This window comes from Macrobrachium rosenbergii, chromosome 46 (genome assembly GCF_040412425.1).
Source record: "Macrobrachium rosenbergii isolate ZJJX-2024 chromosome 46, ASM4041242v1, whole genome shotgun sequence".
Lineage (NCBI taxonomy): Eukaryota > Metazoa > Arthropoda > Malacostraca > Decapoda > Palaemonidae > Macrobrachium > Macrobrachium rosenbergii.
The window spans coordinates 19300100-19322492 of NC_089786.1; the positions used below are offsets into that span (position 1 = coordinate 19300100).

The following is a 22393-nucleotide window of genomic DNA, read 5'->3' on the forward strand; positions in this document are numbered from 1 at the left end:
TCCTCGTGGCTAAATATACTATTATATAATATATATATATATATATATATATATATATATATATATATATATATATATATATTACTATGTATATACATGTATGTGTGTGTGTACAGTATATATGAACTGCGCGATACATGACAATTTATCAAATCATTTTTTTACCATTTCTTTCGGTATATGGTCTAAGGTTTCCTTGTTCATATGATGAAGTATGTAATGGTTTTTCCTTTAATTGCTAGTTACACGATTGTTAATGTTTGGCTTTGACTGACTGACTGACTAAAAAATACTGGCGTGACTATAATCATGGTCCTCGACACCACAAAGTTTAAAATATATGAGCGACTATCAATTTGCACTTCCAGATGGTTCTACCCAGTGTTACCAAATTTAGCATAATTTTATGCTTTTAGCATAATTTGGCCTAAGATTTGGGGCTTAGCATAAATTCTAGCATAATTAGATTTTTAGCATAATTCTAGCATAATTTGGCCCAAGATCTGGAGCTTAGCATAAATTCTAGCATAATCAGATTTTTAGCATAATTCTAGCATACTTTCACAATATTTGAAGTACAATGCAGATAATTCCTGGATTTAGGCTATATTGACATTTAAAGTAATGTATTCTTAACTTAAATGAGTGTGTATGTGTATGTGTATGTGTATACAGTATATATATATATATATATATATATATATATATATATATATATATATATATATATATATATATATATATATATTATTCCGTTATATTGCATATAGCCTGTTACATAATAATACTTTGTAGGTCTGGCAACACTATTCGTAGACAGAACGCGTTCTTTTCCTGTCGTGGAATTGTTTATTAACACGCTGAGTCCCTCAGTTAGTCAGTTAGTGAGGTTGAGTCCCTGAAGGAAGGGTGAACAGTAACAATGGCATCTAATAAGAGGCCTAATAGTAGCGAATCAGAATCAGACACAGACAGTGAAAACGAAAAGCTAATTTCGGTGAAAAAGAAATTATATAGTCAAGGATTTCGGTCTGAGTGGTTAGCTGATAAGGAATTTAAAGACTGGTTAGTAAGAAACAAGAATGACAAAGCTTATTGCAAATGGTGCCACAGCAGTCTCCAACCCAAACTGAGTGTGTTGAAAAACCATGCACTGTCCAAAAACACAAAGATTTAGAAAATGTTTCACGAGGTTGTAACAAGGTAAGATAATTTGCATAACTTATCACAAATAACAGCTCTACTCATACTGAACTAAAATTTTACTGAGAGACTAACCTATCCAACTATAGGAAAAGTCAAAGATGTAAATTGCCATTTCTTTTATCTCTGTCAATTAGTGTGTTGTTTTCATTTTTGCATTTCTCAGATTTTTTTTCCCAAGGTAACCAACTATTTATATTGATTTTTTTATAGAATGGTGGGGATAAGCTGCAATTTTGACTTTCATAAATGTGAATAAAATTGATGTTATTGTTTTCAAACAGTACGGAACTGTCACTATAACAAAGTAGTTCACATTATATTGCAACTTAACTCTTACCATTTTCCAAGTGATTGAAAGCGTTTACTTATTTATTTTTAGCTTTACACAATTAAAGTAGTAGGCCTATGCTAAAGATGTAAAATATCTTCACATCAGAGGAAATCGTCTTTGGAGTTCTGGAGTAATTATATAATGCCTCTTAAATAATACACTTCACTCCTCGCAGTTATTTCATTACATATATTTCCTTCCTTTTTTTATCTTGATTTTCTTCATGCATACGATATATATATATATATATATATATATATATATATATATATATATATATATATATATATATATATATATATATATATATATATATATATATATATATATATATATATATATATATATATATATATATATATGTGTGTGTGTGTGTGTGTGTGTGTGTGTGTATGTATGTGTGTGTGTGTGTGTTGTATACATTTTTATCAAACATCTTAACTTAGAATTTTCCCTCCTTCCAGATATCAGTAATGTTTAAGGAACCCAGTAAAGTAACAGATGCCACCTCTCGTGCTGAAATCAAAATTACTGCATTTGCCGTAAAGCATCATTTGCCATATGCAGTGATGGATGATTTATCTGAATTATTGCCTACAGTATTCAATGACTCTGAAATTGCTAAGAGTTATGCGTGCAAACGAACAAAATCTGCTGCAATTGTGGAAAATGTCCTAGGTTTAAATTTTAAAGAAGAGCTGTTAGAAAAGATTCATGAATCTTGTTATTTCTCATTGATAATTGATGAATCGACTGACATAGGGTCAGAAACTGTGATGGCAATAGTAGTTAAGTATTTTGACTCAAATCAAGGTAAAGTGATAACACGACTTCTTGGATTACCGGTTTTAAAAGGTGAATCTGCTGAGAGCTTGTTTGAAGTGCTTTGTGAGGAATTGCAGTCATGTAAATTAGACTTGTCAAATTGTGTTGGATTTGCAGCAGACACAACAAATGTTATGTTTGGTGCAAATAACAGCATTGTTACCAGGCTAAAGGAAAAGAACCCAAACATACTTACAGTTAAGTGTGTTTGTCATTCTATTTCCTGGCTGTTAGTCATTCCACAAAATTGTTGCCAAAAACTCTAGAACAAATATTACGTGAGTGTAACTCTTACTTTAGCCACTCTAGCAAAAGACTCCGAGAACTTAGAGAGTTTCAGGAATTTATGCAGGCTCAACATCAAAGAATTTTGAGGTTACATGATATTCGATGGCTCTCACTTAATGCCTGTGTATCTAGGTTGTTAGACCAATGGAAAGTTTTGCACATGTACTTTCAGTTAGCCCACACAGAAGACAGACTACTGTCTTCTGACTTCCTATACAATGAGTTGTCAAATCCATATACACATCTATATTTCCAGTTCATGGAGTATGTTCTGTCCCTGACTGATAAGATCAATATCATATTTCAAAGCTCTCACTCAACAGTTCACTGTGTAGTCAGAGACTGCCGTCATTTGTATGTACAGATTCTTGGCTGTTTCTTTAAACCCAGTACTCTCAAGCTACCAGTTAAAAGAGTGGTGCAGTTGGACCCTAAAAACCAGGATTACCATTTACCATCTTCTAGTATTTATGGAGGAGTTAAGTTTAGTAGGCTTCTTGAGAGTACTGCTAGTAAAAGGGACAGCCAGAACACAGCTCAAATGTTTGAGCGGCTTCTTTTGTTTGTAGTAGAACTGGCCGCTCAACTTCAAAAGCGCCTTCCTCTTAGTGACCCAACATTGACATCTATTTGTTCCCTCCTTGACCCAAATGAAGTTGCACAAGGCAATAAACTGTCTATAGTAGATATTTCTGCAAAGTTTCCTGGAATCATTGCAGCAGAAGAGGAGCAAGATCTGGATAATGAGTGGAGGTTGCTGGTAATGAGCGAGGAGGCAAATAATATTCTTTCTCAAAATGCCACTATGGATACTGAAATGTTCTGGTCAAAAATCGACCAAAGTGGTAAATATCCAAATTTGTCTAAATTGGCAAAAGCATTACTAACAATTCCTGTCAGTAATGCTGATTGCGAAAGAATATTTTCTTCTGTAAACTTGAAAAAAAATGAAAAGAGAAACCGCCTTAAAAACGCCACTCTAACAAATGAGTTGATTGCTGGAGAAGGCATACATTATAACGAGGGGGTCATTAAATTTGAGCCCACTAAAGCAATGATAAATTCTATGAATAGAAATATGTACCCACAATGGCATAGTCAGTAAGGTGTTAGTGTATAGGCCTACATATGTTTTCCTTTATAAGTAAAGTATGTTTTTTTTTTCATTTTCTTTATATCGTCAGTAAAGTGTGAATGTATACATATTATGTTTTCCTTCATAAGTAAAGTATTTTTTTTCTTTATATAAGTATCAAAATGTTAATTATGTTTGAACAGATTTTCACGCATTGTGCAGGTAGTTAATTGCATATGTGAAATATGAAAGAAAAATTATATTTTATTTCAATTTTCTAACAAGTTTTCATCAAATATATCCAATTACTAAATCAAAACAGTCACATTCGTATCATTTCACCTAATATAAACACTGAAAAAGTCCATTATGTTATTTTAACTCAAATGTATTATGGAAATGTTTAATGCAATAATAATAATTAGTCAGCATAATTCTAGCATTATATCATACCATATTTAGCATAAATTCTTGCTTTTTAGCATATATTTTTCATCCGACTAGCATAATTTAGCAATTTATAAAAAGAAGAGCAAGGGGTAGCAATTTCGTCCCAAAGGACTTGTTGCAACGTACCTGTACCTAATTCACCGATTTGTTATTAAGTTACCTATTAACCCTTTCCGGTCTTGGTGCTTCTGGGAGAAGCCATCCGCTTCTCTCGTACTAGGTATCGAGGGCTTCTCAAAGAAGTCTACCCCAAAGCCTTCCCATACTTTGCAATGACTCGATATAGCGTCCCCAAAATTTATCCAATCCATAGCCTGTTTTCTCTTCTTGAGCTCTATAAATTAAAGAAAACCTTTCTACCCTCAATCAATCCATAATCTACCCCCGAAAATAACATTCAAAACTACGCCAAAAGTTCGGCTTCTCTCTGGCGAGACGCTCATTTCGCCCGCCTGATTCCCAGGTGAAAGTCGCCTCTCGCTAGTTGCTGGCTTTGTTTCCACTCACGTGTTTGTAACGCTGTCACCAAGTCGCCCTACATCCCCAAAATTTAATTAAGAAGTAATTGGTGCTCTTCCCATACCTCATTTTCTGACTCTGAGAAACAAAATTTTCGATGTAATCCATATATGTAAAAAAAAGGTCAGTCATCGTACGATAAACTAGATGCGTTCAATCACATATTGAAATCGAGAACGTCTCTCCGAGCCCTAATTCATAATGATGCTAGTTAGTAAACTGCTAGTAAATTATTTCTAATTTAACAGAAATAAATCCTTTATGAAGGCTCATACATATAGTAATGTTGTTCAACGTAAAACAAAAATGCAGAAAAATACAAAATTACTAAGAGAACCATCATATATAAATTTGAAATATTCATCAAGATATGTCAATATTATCGTACAGGGGGATTATATTGTGGTACAGGTACAGTACATTTACAACCGGTGCCCGAATCCATATACCCACCCTACATACCCTATTTGACCAACTTTATATGATGGTAAAATATATATATATAATATATATATATATATATATATATATATATATATATATATATATATATATATATATATATATATATATATATATATATATATATATATATATAAATATCACATTTACTATGAAAGTTGGTTAGTGGGGTATGCAGGGTGGGTATATGGATTCGCACACACGTTTGTCTGGCGTATGTATGTGCGCGCGCATGTCACGTGTTTATGTCCACGTACTCGAAATGTATGGCAAAGGTATTCACACTGTATGAACAAGTCTAGATTATGGGAAAATGAGTAGGGTTATATCAGTCAGAAGGGCGTCAACATCAGTGTTTTGGTTTCTCTAATAATTACTTCTCTGTTCATCGGTTTTTTTTGAAGGGTCCACGTACTGACTAATATTTATATAAACAATTGATACTTGTCATGTATAACAGAATGTGTCATTGATAACATTTGTACATTTTATATTTACAAATTTCAAGTAAATTGAGAGTGCTTTCTATAAAATATGTAGGCTAATAAGTATTTACGTAATCGTCCTTATGTAAAAGAAAATATGTGAATATATAATAAGTGTGACCATTCGTAATTATAATTTTGGCTAAGATAAAAAGTCACAGGAAAAAAAAGTCACACTAATTTGTGGTGACCGGTAATAAAGTCACAGGAAAATTCCTAATTTTGGCTGGGAAAGACATCAGGTAATCAAACAAAAGCAATCAAGTCAGTCATAATTTAAGTCATAACCAATTAAAGTAAAAAATATTTTAAATCTGTTATTAACCGGTAATACATGACTTACATATTGACAGCATTGTATATATATATTATGGCATTACATGTATGTGAATTTAATCGGATTAGCCCATTTGGGACTGACTTGTTCTCGAATTTTCAGCATTTTGTTTTTTTTGCCCCCATGGGAAGGTCTTACGCCGACTCCGCTATATGTGTGTGTGTGTGTGTATTTTGAACTTCAAAACATTAAATATAATAATAATGATCATAACATCATAGCTAAGGAAAGAGTGGCATATCTTGGCATTGGCAAACACTTGACAAGTGACTCCCATATAATCATGTTTCAATACAAGGCTGGACCTGTTCCAGTAGAAATACTTTACTTTTTCTCCCTCTCGTGTAAACAGCCATCCAAATTTTTACAATATTGACTAATAGACAATTATACATAGCTAATGGTGTGAAATTCATAGAAGCAGGGAAGTACACACGAATCTATTTCAGCCTAATGGCAGGGTTATGCGGATCTATCTGTCGTCACTTAGTTTATAAATTCAGCAACGGACAGCAGGAAGGGTTTTATCTACAGGGAGCAAATTCACCTATATACATAAAATGAGTTTACAAAATGCGGTGATCTTATATAAGCCTATAATTGCTGCCCATACTCGGCCACCTGGCTACGCTAATCCTATCTACTGTCTAGGTCAAGTAAGGAACAATTAAGTAACTGTAGCTTACTTTTGCTGTGTACATACATCCCTGAAATGATGAAAATGAAGACATTCACATGACAATATACTTTACTGATACTTCCAGTACATGTGGCATTATTCCAGGCGTACTTGCAAGGTTCCATCCACAAAAATGTTTTCTATTTTGTTATCGTTGGTTTTGGTGCATCGCAAGGAATCAGCTTTCATTTGCAGTAATTATCAAGTATATCATTGCAATAGGTTTTGCTTTCTTCACTGAATATTTATCTAGAATGTAATCCTATGATTTTACTAAATTCTGTATTTTACACAGCACATTTTCAGAAAAAAATTGAAGTTTACGTATTATTTGTTCTATTGATTTTTACCACAAAACGAACTTTTTTGCCATTAAATTATGACTGATAATTCCTGTGATTTTATTACAGTCCACCATTAACTTAATGTAACCTTTTTTCGGGCGGATTTCATTTGGGCGAACTTGGACATTAGTCAATATATCATTGGGCATTAGTCAATATATCATTTGGGCAACTATTCATTATATCGTTTGGGCGACAAACTATCAAAATCCTGCAAATCGGCACAAATCATTTGGGCGAATCAGAGTAAGGAAAAAGAGGCAGAAGTATTTTAGGACATGTTTTCACGCGGTCATAATTCTGTAATCGGTTGGCGGATAGCTCAGCAGTTAACTATTTAATAATTTACCGTAGTTATCGGCATTAGTTATTACACGGCCATGAAGGAAATATCTCAAAACAAACCGACGAAATAGGTGCTTTATATTTTCTGGCTTTTCTTTTGTATTGACATAATATTGAAGAATGATTTTGCGTAGCGGTGCACAAACAACAAACCAGATGTAAAGCCAGAATTAGGTGACTAACCTTAGCTATCCGAAGTTTGCGGATCATAGCCAAGATTTAAGTTTTTGTCCTGGAGCTCTCAATCCTAAAGCGAACTGAATTTACTCGCAATTGTAAAACCATGTATTACCAAGAGACTGTCAAAACAAAGGACCAGAAGCACAAGCCTCATCCTCACGAAATCCTTTGGGCAAGTTTAACATTCAAAAACTTCAGATCCAGAGACAAGGCCACCAACTAATTAAACAATTCATAATGCAAAAACGCTGTATTTCTATCGCCTCACTTACCCGATACATACAAGCATACACTGAAGCCTGTGTTGTATAACCACAGAGTCACAGTAACTTCAATTCTATAGGCATAAGCAATAACTGCTCTCGGGACAAGTCCCTATTGAAAATTTGCTGCCTGCTTAACTTGTTTTACAAACTAATTATAACCTTTACATAGCAATTTGGATACAATTCAACCCAGTAGGATCTTATCCTTAATATTTTCTTGCGGTATCTTATGTCAAAGTGAATTTTCACTTTGGACTATTACTCTCAAGTCACCTTTACAAGTGCTCAGCCGAATGCGATCTCCAGATCATAAGGAATGATCTTAATAAACACTGATTATTCCTGTCAGAGGGGTCAAAATACAATATCACTGCTGAATAGCTAAATAAACTAGAATCTCTTCAGGATTAAAAACAGTTCTTTCAGTTACTTCATTTCCCATATCAACTTCCCCTCCTTACTTCTGTTAACCAATCAACAGTAACTACCATTCCTTTGATTTCATGGGACATTGTCTTTCAAAGAGTATTACAAAGTCTATCATCATATGACATTTTGAGGTTAAAGAAATGGACAATGGTTTACAGACATTATATATTATGCTGGTCTTCATACACGTAAATATCCAAAGTAGACAGATTATTAAAAAATTGAATAGTACGTAGAGCACGGCATCTACAAGTTGAGTTCTACTGTAGTTGTCTGGGTAACCGAATTTAGAGCACTTCTAAACCTCACAGGATATGCACAGCATCTACAAGTTGAGTTATAGTTAGGGTAACCGAATTTAGTGCGCTTCGAACAGTCACAGGACATGCATAGCACCTGCAAGTTGAGTTCTAGTGGTCTGGTAACCAAATTCAGAGCGCTTCGCATCCTCACAGGATATTCAGTCTTAACAAATAAGCGTTGCTTTCCTAGTATTAGTGTCTTGTTATGGTCTGCTGCAGCTACACCAAGAGTCTGTGCATAAGAAAAGTAGTTTGGTTTTAGAATATACTAAACTTGCCCATGACAATCTACCCTCTTAAGGTGAAAATAGCCTGTTCAGTTAGTCCCAGCAGCTACTCAAAGGTTATTATAATTAATAATACTATATTGTATGTGTATATATTATTGTTACTTCAAACTGCCATCAACTTTCACATTAACAATCTTGTGTTTCCTGGTGCAAGTACAGTAATTCTTAAGTCTCCACATTCAGTACTTTACTCTACAATGGCCTTGAAAGATAACCAGGAACATATCAAACAAAAAAATAAAAGGAGTTTTACAGGAGCTGAGGGCTCTTTCTCAAAGGGATGTGTGTGAAACGCGTGGATACAAAAATAGGTATATTTACATGACAGACAAGATCAAAGGGAAAAATGAATTAATGCACGTTAAATTGCTGCTGCAGAAGTCCTCCTGCAGCAGGGGGGAGAGGAAAAGCTTGGGAATGCCAGGAACACGGACCAAGGAGAATTCTGCTACGATCGTCCTTCTGAAACGATACGAGGACCCAGGTTACAATCTAAGGCTGGAATTTGGGGAATGATTTACTCGAGAGTGCGCTGAGGGCACCAAGGACATCCTCGAGGCTTGGCTAGTGACTTAGAGCCAGAAGGCAGTGAGCACATGGGCCGGGATTGAACCAAGAAGCTCAGGGAATACAAAGTTACAGGCCCAGAAGTTTAATAAATGCCCAAGGGCAAACATAACGTGACTAAGCAACTCTTTCTGGGTACTTTACCACATAGTAGGAGCGCAAGGCTGACGTCTGCATCCAGCGTCATTCAAGTCCTTCTCCGCGTCTTCTGCCAGGGTTCACGCGTGTGTGAAGACAAAGGCCTCCCTCACCAAGGAACTACTCTCGGGTCGTAGGTCGGGTGCGGGAAGGAAGGCGCCCTTGCGATGATGAAGGGCTGCAGTTGAGTTTCCGCTTGCTCTGGGATTTGCACTTCCCCACTTGCAATGGATACTGGCCACGTAGTTGGAGTACAAAGCAAAGGGCAGCTACTTCCACGTGGCGATGAGGGAAGAAGGGGGACGTCTGAACTCGTGCCCTCCTACATTAGCGACTGGACTGTGTGTGAGAGCGAGCGTCTGGCGCCGTGGCCTTTTATTACTTCTGGAAGGGTGTAGGGGGGCCAATGGCCTGACTGGGTCACAGCTCCTGTACCAAAAGAAAGGGCGCCAGCCAGTTACTGCCCTAGGCTAAGCATGCCATAGAACCCTGAATTTACTGCTTGAAACTAACCCGAACCAGATTTCACTATTTCTCACAGGTTCAAATAGACAAGAGGCCTATCTATCGGCCAAGCAAAGCAGAAAGGAGGGCGCTTTTGTAGCTTATTTTGGCACTAATCTTTAAAAATCATATTGCTGCTATTGTTCCTTCAAGCCCCAAAAAGATACCAGGATAGAGTGCCATCCTTTAAGATGCATTTAATAGGGCACCAGTCTTACACTGAAACAACCGTTATCTAACTTTAGTGCAACGTTAAGTAAAAGGGGACATGCAATGCAAACACTACTATCTGGCAACTTTCGTCCTTTAGTATCCAGTCTTAAGGGAATTGAAACTGCACAACCCCAAGGGGCAATTCAAGTTGGGGAATTCAGAATTAGAAAGGGGTTCCCAAAGCAAGCTTCGGCCCTGGAGGAAAGGTGGATGAAGGTAGGGGTCGATGAAAATGTGCAATGCAATCTGAACTGTCGATTTCTAACATGAAAGTTTAGCTTGAAGAGTAAGTTGGGGGGAGAGGGGAGGGGGGATGTTGAGCACGTTGACGGAACGACGTTAACAACACTATCCAAATTTGAATTACAATTACCACTATTAACCAGCCCATTAGAATACCTGACATGTCCACGACATTAGTGTCGAAAAAAATTCTTTAAAATCACAAGACCTAGGCCTCTTAGAAAATCATTAAGATCCACGTATTACCTGTCTAGTTCATATTTACTAGTGGGAATGAAATTCAAAGTTAAAGTTATAAAAGTATGTCAGTTACCCTACCCTATTCTCAGATGCACTAATACATTACTACCCTATTCTCAGATGCACTAATACATTCAGACTGACATCTCATGACCAAACCAAGGGCTCAAGTACTGTAATACCCTCTGCTATTAACAACTTGCACTCTCAAATGCCTCCCTAGCGCTGACTATTGCATTTTTTTACCCCAGTCTATTCCCATCATCTTTAAGAGATAGACTTTAGCATTTATTACCTTTATCCTAACCCCTGCATCTATATAATAAAACTTTTACCCAATTCTATCCTATTCTATATTTCATGTTCCATATCTAACTCCCCATTAAAGTCTAGCTACACGAAAACTATCAACCTTGCAGTTCTATCCTAAGTTAGAAGTTGGTTGGTTTGAAATTCCCATTGAGCATGGTCACCATGCTTGTTTATGAACTTCCTGTTGTGCATGGTGACCAAGTCACCATGCACAACTAGCAAGTCCACCTTTGCCTGGCAGGTGGCACCGCCACCCCGGCAAAGGTGGACTTGGGAAGTGGGCAAAGAAAAACTCAATTCAAACGCAAATTTAAATGCAAATCTCAATTCAAACGCAAATTCAAAACAAATCTCAATTCAAACGCAAATTCAAATGCTCAAAAACGCAAATTCAAGTGCAAATCTCAATTCAAACGCAAAACAAATCTCAATTCAAACGCAAATTCAAATGCAAATCTCAATTCAAACGCAAATTCAAATGCAAATCTCAATTCAAACGCAAATTCAAAAATCTCAAAAACGCAAATTCAAGTGCAAATCTCAATTCAAACGCAAATTCAAGTGCAAATCTCAATTCAAACGCAAATTCAAGTGCAAATCTCAATTCAAACGCAAATTCAAGTGCAAATCTCAATTCAAACGCAAATTCAAGTGCAAATCTCAATTCAAACGCAAATTCAAGTGCAAAACTCAATTCAAACGCAAATTCAAGTGCAAAACTCAATTCAAACGCAAATTCAAGTGCAAAACTCAATTCAAACGCAAATTTAAATGCAAAACTCAATTCAGACGCAAATTCAAATGCAAAACGCAATTCAGACGCAAATTCAAATGCAAAACGCAATTCAGACGCAAATTCAAATGCAAAACGCAATTCAGACGCAAATTCAAATGCAAAACGCAATTCAGACGCAAATTCAAATGCAAAACTCAAAAACTTCAAATGCAAAACTCAATTCAAACACAAATTCAAGTGCAAAACTCAATTCAAAAAATTCAAGTGCAAACTCAATTCAAACGCAAATTCAAATGCAAAACTCAATTCAAACGCAAATTCAAATAAAACTCAATTCAAACGCAAATTCAAGTGCAAAACTCAATTCAAACGCAAATTTAAATGCAAAACGCAATTCAAACGCAAATTTAAATGCAAAACTCAATTCAAACGCAAAATTAAATGCAAAACTCAATTCAAACGCAAAATTAAATGCAAAACTCAATTCAAACGCAAAATTAAATGCAAAACTCAATTCAAATGCAAAAAATTAAATGCAAACTCAATTCAAATGCAAAAATTAAATGCAAAACTCAATTCAAATGCAAAATTTAAATGCAAAATTCAATTCAAACGCAAATTTAAATGCAAAACTCAATTCAAACGCAAATTTAAATGCAAAACTCAATTCAAACTTAAACGCTGAAAAACGCAATAACTCAGGAGCTTTCAAAATTGTTACTGTTCAAAAACTTTCCAAAATAGACACTAAACTTTACACTTCTAAAAAACTAAAGCTGAAATTACAAGATCAAATCACATAAAGGAAAAGTTTAAAAGTAAAAAAAGTTTAAATCCACTAACCTAAAAAATACTAGATTTACTCTATAGTAAACTTTCAAAAATTACCTTCCACACGCTTTTGATGTTAAAATATAACTAATTATCAAAAATAAAAATTAAATACTTGAAAACAAAGTTCTGAAGCTGAAACAAATCCTAAAATTTCTTGAAATGTTCAAAGTTGGTAATGTTAACTTTAACCTTTGCAATTTTAAAGATCTTTCCAAATTATTAAAACTAAGGTTTTGAATCTAAAAAATAACCCAAGTGCATTAAAACAAAGCCTAAACGTAAATGGAAACTTACGAGTTTTGATTCTGAAAAAACTAAACTAAAAATGTTCGGGGGGTTGCTCAAAACCACTAAAAAAAATAAAATACTCACCCATTAATCCTGTCTAGTCATAAGGTATCGGTACATCTATGAATTCAATAACTCATTGTGGCATGCTTATTTAACGACACACCTTGACCTGAAATAAGAAAATAGTTTTAAAGCCCAAAATGTTCTAGCAAGTGGAAAGAACCAAAGGCTGACCACTGGTTACAATCAGCTGGGACGAGGAGCAGCAAGCAAGGGTTCATAAATACTGATAGTCATTACTAGTTTGTCACAAGCCCACAATAATTAAAGCAAATCAACTTGACATACCCCATATCAAGAAGGTTATTGTAGTCTAAGCCTCTCTAATCCTCAAGAAACAAAACCCTTTTGCATCGCAAGACTTGCCCTATTGCAGCATAAGTGCATAGAATTACCACTCAAAGCAACCTAGTTCAGCTTGATTATTACTAGTAATAAGTCTTAAATACCACGTTGAAGGGCAATCTACAACCATACCTTACATACTAGACATTTTGAACAGTTATTGTAAGAATTTACACTACAAAAACATCGAATATACAAATATTTGAAGATACAAAACAAGCGAACGGAAAACTTTCATACTACAACTGTATGTCATAGATCAAGTATCACAAAATACTGTAAACATTTGAGAAATAAAAAACGCAAAACTGGCAACAGTATCCACTCGCCAACCTAACAAACCTTGAAGCACGCCTTCACGCCTGAAATCTTGCTAAGTCTATCCACAATACGACACTTCTGAGAAACTGCTCGAGCTTCCTTAGACCGCAAATTAATATTGTAAACAGAAAGCATGCAAGTGAAGCATGTAGGCTATTTGAACCTACAACAAATTGTAAAAGTCAGCTCGATAGCATTTGTACACTGCGCACCAAGACTATATAGCAAAATACCGCCTGAAGTGAAGAGCATACCAGAAAAATTTTTAAAAAAGAACTACTCTCATATTCTGCAGGAGTTACGATACTGACGAGAAAACAACTATAAAATAAAAAAAAAGCACCTTACTTTGAAAACGTACACGGGCCGGTCAGAGTGGGAATCAACCCTATGGAGGACTGTACAAAAAACCAAAGTAAAACAACGCGAAACCAACGATCGTCCAGTACAGTACTGCCGAGTTCCCAAACACAAATAAACGAGAAAGTCGAGTTAGTATCAACGAAACCTGCCTTAACAAGCCGGGTACTCTACAACACTGAAACAAGCTGCTCTTGAGGATAACAGCCAACGACCGCTGCAACCGCCTGTTTGTGGGACGTGACTTTATCGCCCTACGCCCTTCCGCCACCGAACAAGTTTAAGGCGATGATCAGAAAATCGACAGAAATAATGATAATAATAGTAATAATAATAATAATAATAATAATAATTATTATTATTATTATTATTATTATTATTATTGAGAATTGCCGGGCACTCTTCCTTTATAGTGAACTACCCCAATTATGTATCAGTAGTTAGCCCATCTGAAAAAAATATTATTATTATTATTATTATTATTATTATTATTATTATTATTATTATTATTAAGATTTGCTGTTTACTGTTCCTTTTTAGTAAACTACCTGAATTATGTATCGGTGTTTGGTCTTTATCTGGAATTATTATTATTATTATTATTATTATTATTATTATTATTATTATTATTATTATTATTATTATAGTTGTTGCTGTTGTTTTCAGCAGTGCTTGGGCATAAGAGTTCATGGATGTTACTTTTTACTAGCGTACTTAATTTAGTACACTGTTTTGTGTTCATCTTATCGTTCGTCCTACATGGCCCGGAGCTGAAACAAAGGACATTATCATTATTATTAGTTCATGTAACATGGCGTTACAATGGTCATAGACAAAAATAGCATAGAACACTTTTGTTAAGGTGATTCAACGGTGAGCTTATTAACTCGCACCAATGAATGCAAAGTAATTTTTATGATTAAATTTATTATTATTGATTAAATTTGCGTAGGTTCGTAATCTGCCACGGTAGAAGGTCACCTTCAGCGATTTGACATATGGATTCAAGGCTTGCAGTGATAAATATATCCCAAAATGTGGGGGAAATTGAGAAGGTAGGAGGACAAGGTGGCATTAAATAAATCATTTATATCTGTCGTAAGTGATATAATTAGCGGCTAATTCAAACAGTGTTCAATGAATTTACTGAAACCAGATCATATTGTTCGTTAATCGCCTGATATTCGAATCCTGTTTCGATATTATTAGGTGGAGCTATGAAAACTATTGTCAAGAGGATTATATATATATATATATATATATATATATATATATATATATATATATATATAATAAATATATATAATAAATATGTGTGTGTGTGTGTGTGGGTGGAGCTCTGAAAAATATGAAAAATATGATTTATATATATATATATATAGATATATATATATATATATAGATAGATAGACAGATATTAAGCCACCAATATACTCTAATATCCAGTTCACCACACCTCGAGAATAACTTGACTTACATCCAAGAGGAATTGTGATTAATAAATGTTTCGTCACCAGTTCTCAGGAGAGGTATAAGTTGACATCGACTCTGCTGTACAGTATATGCCTGTCGAATTCAGGTTTTGTACTTAGAATCGATATCAACCCATCTTCATCACGATAGCTGAGTGGTAAGTTTGTAACGAGTGGCTAATTATGAATTTGTAGAAATTGTCTTATACACCGAGGGTTTTTCTTATATTCACAAACATTAGGCCACAAATATCATAAAATATCCAGTTCAATACATTAGGTGGAGCTCTTAAAAATATGATCATATATATATATATATATATATATATATATATATATATATATATATATATATGTGTGTGTGTGTGTGTGTGTGTGTGTGTGTGTGTGTGTGTGTCACACAAATATTAAGCCACAAATATCGTTTATTGCCTAATTCACTATACCTCACAATTAGCTTACAACCAGAAGAATTATAACTGTTAAGTGATTCGTTACCAGTGGTATTCGAAACGTTGCTTTATTTAGAAGCAATTTTGTAATTTTGACCATGGGTGATGTACAGTGACTTTTGACCACTGACCCATCAAGAAAGGTGTAAGTTGATATCAACTCTGCTTTATTTTGATGGACATTAATAAGAACATTCTTTACGATTCTTCGATATGAAAGCAGAAGGGTTGCCAGGTTCGATGTTCCTATACACATGTTCTTAATGCCTCTACGTACGGGAGTTTTATTTTGCTGGTATATCCCTTATTTTGTTATGCCCATTGATTTGAAGAGATATATTACTGGCTTGGTTGATGGCTTTTCCGCCGACGTAGTTGAGTTGTTTACATATGAGATCGACTCCTTGTCTATGTAACCGTCAGAACAGGTTCCTGGTCCTCCGAGAAAAAAATTACGCTGATACCTCAGTCTTCATTGAAATTGCAATGTCATGGTAGTTAGGATATGAGTGCAAGAAACTGAGAACGTTGGTCTTCTATAGACGTTGAAACTGTTCTTGAATGTTACTCTATTGATATACCTAAGAAGGCTAGTTCCTGTCCTTTTCTCATTCAGTTTTGAACGTAATGCTAGAAGTGAATTAATTTTGCTGCAAGTAGATATCAAAATCTTTTCAACTATTATTCCAGAACGTGAAAATATCAACGTGTCGCACCAACACCACTTTGGGATCGAGTCATTAAAGTACATGCAGACACTGGCTTAAAGAGGAATAGCAGGCTGCCTATCCCAATTCAAATCTTTGTAAGCCTTTCAGTTAAAAGAGGGCATGTTATTTGTTACACGGAGCTTGATTTATTTAACTTTTTATTTATTTTACTGCCCAGAGGAAAAAGGCCTTCGTAAGGAGTTGATTTTTTCCCTTACGAAATTCAGGATGTCGTTTACAGGAACTTTTCTGAATAATGATTCCGCGTCCTGGCTTATGAGCGTTATGGCGTTCAATGTAATATTTAATTTATAGAATTTCTGAATAGAATCCTCTGCGTGTTTTATAAACTACCTAGGAAATGTGTCTAAGTTTCTGATAGAGTAAAAATGAACGAGACTTAATTTCACAAAAACTGGGAGTCAGAGAATGCCTTTCTTATGGGTTATGGTGAGTCCGTAGAAATATGGGAAAGAGTTGTTGACGAACCCAGGTACAAAATTCAAAAAAAAGGCATGATTAGGGTGCCGATGCTGACCGAGTAGGACTTCCCCTAACTACTGAACAAGACAATCACGACAATATAAACTATATTGACCGGAGATCATTGAGGATATGGAATCGATGGTCACAAAATTTATGCTTGTTAGGCAACTATCCATAGCAAATCAACCTTTTAATTACCTTATAATTACTGGATGTTCATTTTAAGATTGAAATTTCGCTTCTGCTTAATTAATGTTGACTATTTTAATATTTCATTGTATATATGAAGAAGTATGTTTGGAAACATGCGAAAGCTCATGTTATTATTACATTTGCATATGTATATACAGCTATGGATTTCGTAATCACCATTAATTCTTTAATATTTTACTATTGCATACCACTATAGCCTTCTGAATGAACATACTCGACAAAACCTTACCCAGAATTTTGAAAAAAGACTGAATGTAGAAGTGAGAAAATATGAAAAAGTCAGACAAACACAACAAGAAACCAGCATTACAAGAACTGATAGACAACACCAGAATAAAATGTAAAAGCAACACATGTCGGGATCTAACAATAACAAAGGCTGTGTATATAACAACCAAGCCGACGCTGAAATGTCCAGACGGAAGGAGTTAGGGCAAGGCCTCCCCACCAACCGCCTGAGAGGAGAAACACAAGGTCAAGGTCACTCCCATAACAATCCCCAACCAAATTCAGAAGAAATAAAAAATTATTGGATCCATAAGAACAAGAAACAAAATGTAAAACTAATGTAATAATGTAGTTTCACAATGGAATTGCATTATGTCAATATAATGTACATAATTAACGATCCCCTAAGTAACTAGGCATTGTAATAAATATAAATAACCCCTAAATCCCTCCCCAGTCACATTCCCATCATACGTATACACACAAAATATACTGTATATAACACATTTTCCTACCTTTGTAATATGCAATATGTTTATGTACTAAAAGGTCCTTCTGTAAATTCACTTCTACGTACTTTTTTATGTCATTCTGTATTAACTTATACGGAATTTTTTATATTTTACCCTTCACTTGGTTATACTGAACTAAACTACACAGAAATTGCATGATTTCCTGTTCGCCACGTTTTGTTTACTGCCGTGTTGTGATAAACAGCAATTTGTCTTTTTCAACTGGGCTGTAGTAGTAACGTCAGTTGTTACTGAAGCAATGATAGTTACCCCACGTGCAAACTACCGTTGTAACAGTTCGGACATAAACAATGAACCAATAATATCAAGCTTCGGCTTGGGAAACAGCAAATTGCTGTAATTCAAAACTCACTCGCATTATACAAAAGGTGGTGATACGAATTTTCAGGGCTTTATTTCAGTTCAATACAAGATGAGGCAGTGATAATAACTGCTCAAGTAGGAAAAAAAAAAACTGTGCTTGTTTCCAGGGCCTGTACATGAATTTTTATTTTAAGTGAAACGAATTATATTTGTGAGGGTTCATAGTAATTTTCATTTTATTTTATCCAGTTTCATTACACTTTCTCGCTTTTTTCATTACACAGACAAATATATACTGTATATACATATATATATATATATATATATATATGACATTTTTTTATCACACCGTGATTTATATACAATAATGAAGTTACAAATGTCGCTTAATATGAAATCCACGCTACCTCGGGAATATCCCCGATTACACTGCCGAGTCTCGATCCCACGACACAGACGCGCCATCCAGCAACTCCAGTCGACGTTACCACTGAGCCATCAAGAGAGGTATAAATTAATGCCGAGTCTGGTGTACTTTATATACCCGTCGAGAGCGGGAAGTTGTACTTAGCTTCGGCATTAACCCACCTCGACCATGATAGTTCTTTGGTACGTTTGGAACACGCAGCTCTTTTATGACATTTTTTTATCATTTTTTATATATATATATATAATATATATATATATATAATATATATATATATATAAACTCCTCCACTCAGCTGTACCTGAGTTAACTTTTCTTATGCATTCTGTCTTCTGCCTTCTTGGTATAAGGTTGGCTAGCAGTCTTTGATTTTGCTTTTATGTCTTTTTTTTTTTTCGTTTTTAATCTTGTATTTTAACTGTAAGTATTTTATGGATTTTATTGATTTTAAGAGCAATTTTTAAAGTAATTTTATTCATTATTTAACAGATTCCTGATGATGTAATAAAGCCTTTTATTACGAAACGTTGGAAATAAAGAATTATGTAGAGATGAATACGTTTCCATGGTCACACTTCGCGTATATATATATATATATATATATATATATATATATATATATATATATATATATATATATATATATATATATATATATATATATATATACATATATATATATATATACACATGATTCCACGTGGGATAAGTGAAATTTAAAAAAAAGCATCGTTGAGTCCCAATTCTGCGGTTGGGTTTGTTTAAAAAAGAAACTCGTTGATATATCATTTAAATTTCACTTATTCCACGTGGGACAATGACGAACCTAGCCATCAGTGCTGCCAACGCCGGCTATAAACTAAACACCCGTAATGGGCCTGATGGTCGCTTCTGTTAATTGCCTTGTCATTCATAAAATATTAATTTATTTCGACTGAAATATTTACCATCACTATAAGTAAGGAATGTTCTGTCTACTTATGTAAAATTTGTTACATTTGATTAATCAGAAAATATAATTTTTGACCTTTGAAGACAGAGGAAAAGAATAAGAAATGCTACAAATTATTGTTGGTCCTATTTCATTACATCTAAAACGGTGGTAGGTGTTATCTTATTTCTAAAAACTTTTAATATACGCTAGAATAAACTTTCAGCTTTCCAGTGGTACTACCTTAGTGATAATGAAAACTACACGGGTAAAATTAGAAAGGATTTTGTGGAAACTTCCAATGCGTCTAGCTCTTCAACTGCTCACCCAGGAGTAAATGACCGAGACCTGAGCATAAACAATCGGGTCGACCCGTCTGGACAGGAGAGGGTTAATGTGTATCCTATTATGCGGAAGTCTGCTCAGCAAGTAGGCGGAATTTTTGGCTTGTCCCCTTTGTATGTGTGCACACTGTGACTAATGCTGAATAAAAATGAAATTTATAAAGGCGGCTTTATATGCAAGAAGTTTATACAGGAGTCTGTACAAAATTCATGCGAAATTCTGCACCAGATTCAGTAAAACTGTCTTGCATAGGTTAACACATGAGTTCATGAAAAAATTTGCAGAAATCCATGTAAAATTTGTACGGAAGCCGTACTAAGCTATGAAATCTTCTATACAAGGCATTTCGAAAGTACATATAAAAATCCTTGCACCTCTTTTTACCAGCCATTATTTCTCCTGATCGGTTGGGGCTTGGGCTACTTTGGGCTTTTAAGTAGTCCGTCCGTTGGTCTCAGCTTGTATGAAAAGAGGCCAGAAGATAAAATTAAAGAATAAACAAGTAAAAAATGCGCCGAAGTTTCTTCGGCTCAATCGAGTTTTCTGTACAGCGTATAATGCTGTATGAAACTCTCAGCCACGGCCCATGAAACTCTCAGCCGCGGCCCATGAAAATCTGAGCAACGGCCGCAGGTAGCCTGTGTTGTTGGCACCTACAACGGTGCCGGACGCACGATCATGCTAACTTTAACCTTAAATAAAATAAAAACTACTTAGGATAGCGGGTTACAATTTGGTATGTTTGATGATTGGAGGTTGGATGATCAACATACCAATTTGCAGCCCTCTAGCCTCAGTAGTTTTTAAGATCTGGGGGCGGACAGAGAATGTGCGGACGGACATACAAATAGCTATCTCAGTAGTTTTCTTTTACAGAAAAAAAAAGAGAGGAATAGGCTTTTCCCCACGTCAGAGATTTTTACAAGGTGTGAAAAGCGCGCAGGTACCGAATACTTTAAAACACAATCCATTTATGCCTAGCGAGTGAAGAAGTATTATTTATTATTACTTTCCCTCTCCCCTGCTTCGGGTTTGTTTGCATACTGCTGTACAGAGTGCAAGCGAAACTTTCTCAGCTTGAGTTTGGCAAGTACACATTTTCATCACGTTTGATGATGGAGGCGATATCCGCTTTAAATAGTCCTTGCTATTTTATTACTATCATATATATATATATATATATATATATATATATATATATATATATATATATATATATATATATATATATATATATATATATATATATAGATAGATAGATAGATAGATAGATAGATAAATAGATAGGCCTGTATATGCATATGCACATGAAATGCAACTATTTTCCTTTAGAATTAGTTCCAGCTGTCGTTTTGGCATGAAGTTGCTGACTCAATCCCATTTACACCGCGGGTAGGACGCCCCATAATCATCAAATGCATAATTCACTGCTTCTGTCAAAAGAGGCGCAATAGGTACAGCAGACAACGGGTACAGGAGTTAACTTAAACACTGATCCCCGTAGGGGGGTAATGCCGTCAGTGCACCTCACATGGTGCACTGTAGGCATAACTTAAGGTTCTTTGCAGCATCCCTTCGGGCCCTAGCTGCAGCCCCTTTCATTTTTTTTTTATTGTACCTCCATTCATATTCTTTTTCTTCCTTCTTACTTTACCCCCTCTTCTAACAATATTTCATAATGCAACTGCGAGGTTATCCTCCGGTTACACCTTTCAAACCACCTCACTCTCAGTTTCCTTTCCAGCGATGAATGACCTCATAGGCCCCAGTGCTTGGCCTTTGGCCTAAATTCTATATTCTCTTCTATTCTTCAAGATGAATCAGGACCTTGTGATTTGCTTATACAGGACTGTTACACCTCTCCCTCTCTCTTTCTCTTTGTTGCAAGTAAATCTGTAATCAAATGATCAAAGCACATTCCGTAGGGGGTTAGTGCCGCCAGTGCACCTCACGCGGTGCACTGTAGGCATTAATTAAGGTTCTTTGTAGCGTGCCTTCGGCCCCTAGCTGCAACCCCTTTCGTTTCTTTTACTGTCCCTCCTTTCATATTCTCTTTCTTCCATCTTACCTTCCACCCTCTCCTAACAATTGATTCATAGTGCAACTGCGAGTTTGTCTTCCTTTTACACCTTTCGAACATTTTACTGTCAATTTCCTTTTCAGCACTGAATGACCTCGTAGGTCCCAGTGCTTGGCCTTCAGCCGAAATTCTATATTCAATTCAATTCAATTCATGATCAAAGCACAGGTCAGGTGGCAAAATACTCTGTATTCGAGAGCAAAAGAAAGAGAGAGAGAGAGAGAGAGAGAGAGAGA

The 22393-nt window shown here is 35.3% G+C and overlaps 1 long non-coding RNA gene across 2 annotated transcripts; it reads right to left on the minus strand.

Moving 5' to 3' along the window:
* Window positions 1-8371: 8371 nt before the first annotated feature.
* LOC136830261 (uncharacterized) lies at window positions 8372-14242 on the minus strand. 2 transcript variants are annotated; one of them, XR_010850621.1, is made up of 5 exons: window positions 13966-14242; window positions 12973-13060; window positions 9525-9947; window positions 9135-9275; window positions 8372-8755 (listed from the first exon to the last, which is right to left on the minus strand). It is a non-coding gene; the product is annotated as an uncharacterized lncRNA (long non-coding RNA). The 2 variants fall into 2 exon arrangements; XR_010850622.1 differs by lacking the exons at window positions 9135-9275; window positions 9525-9947 and having other exon boundaries at window positions 13966-14241.
* Between the last annotated feature and the right edge of the window lie 8151 nt (window positions 14243-22393).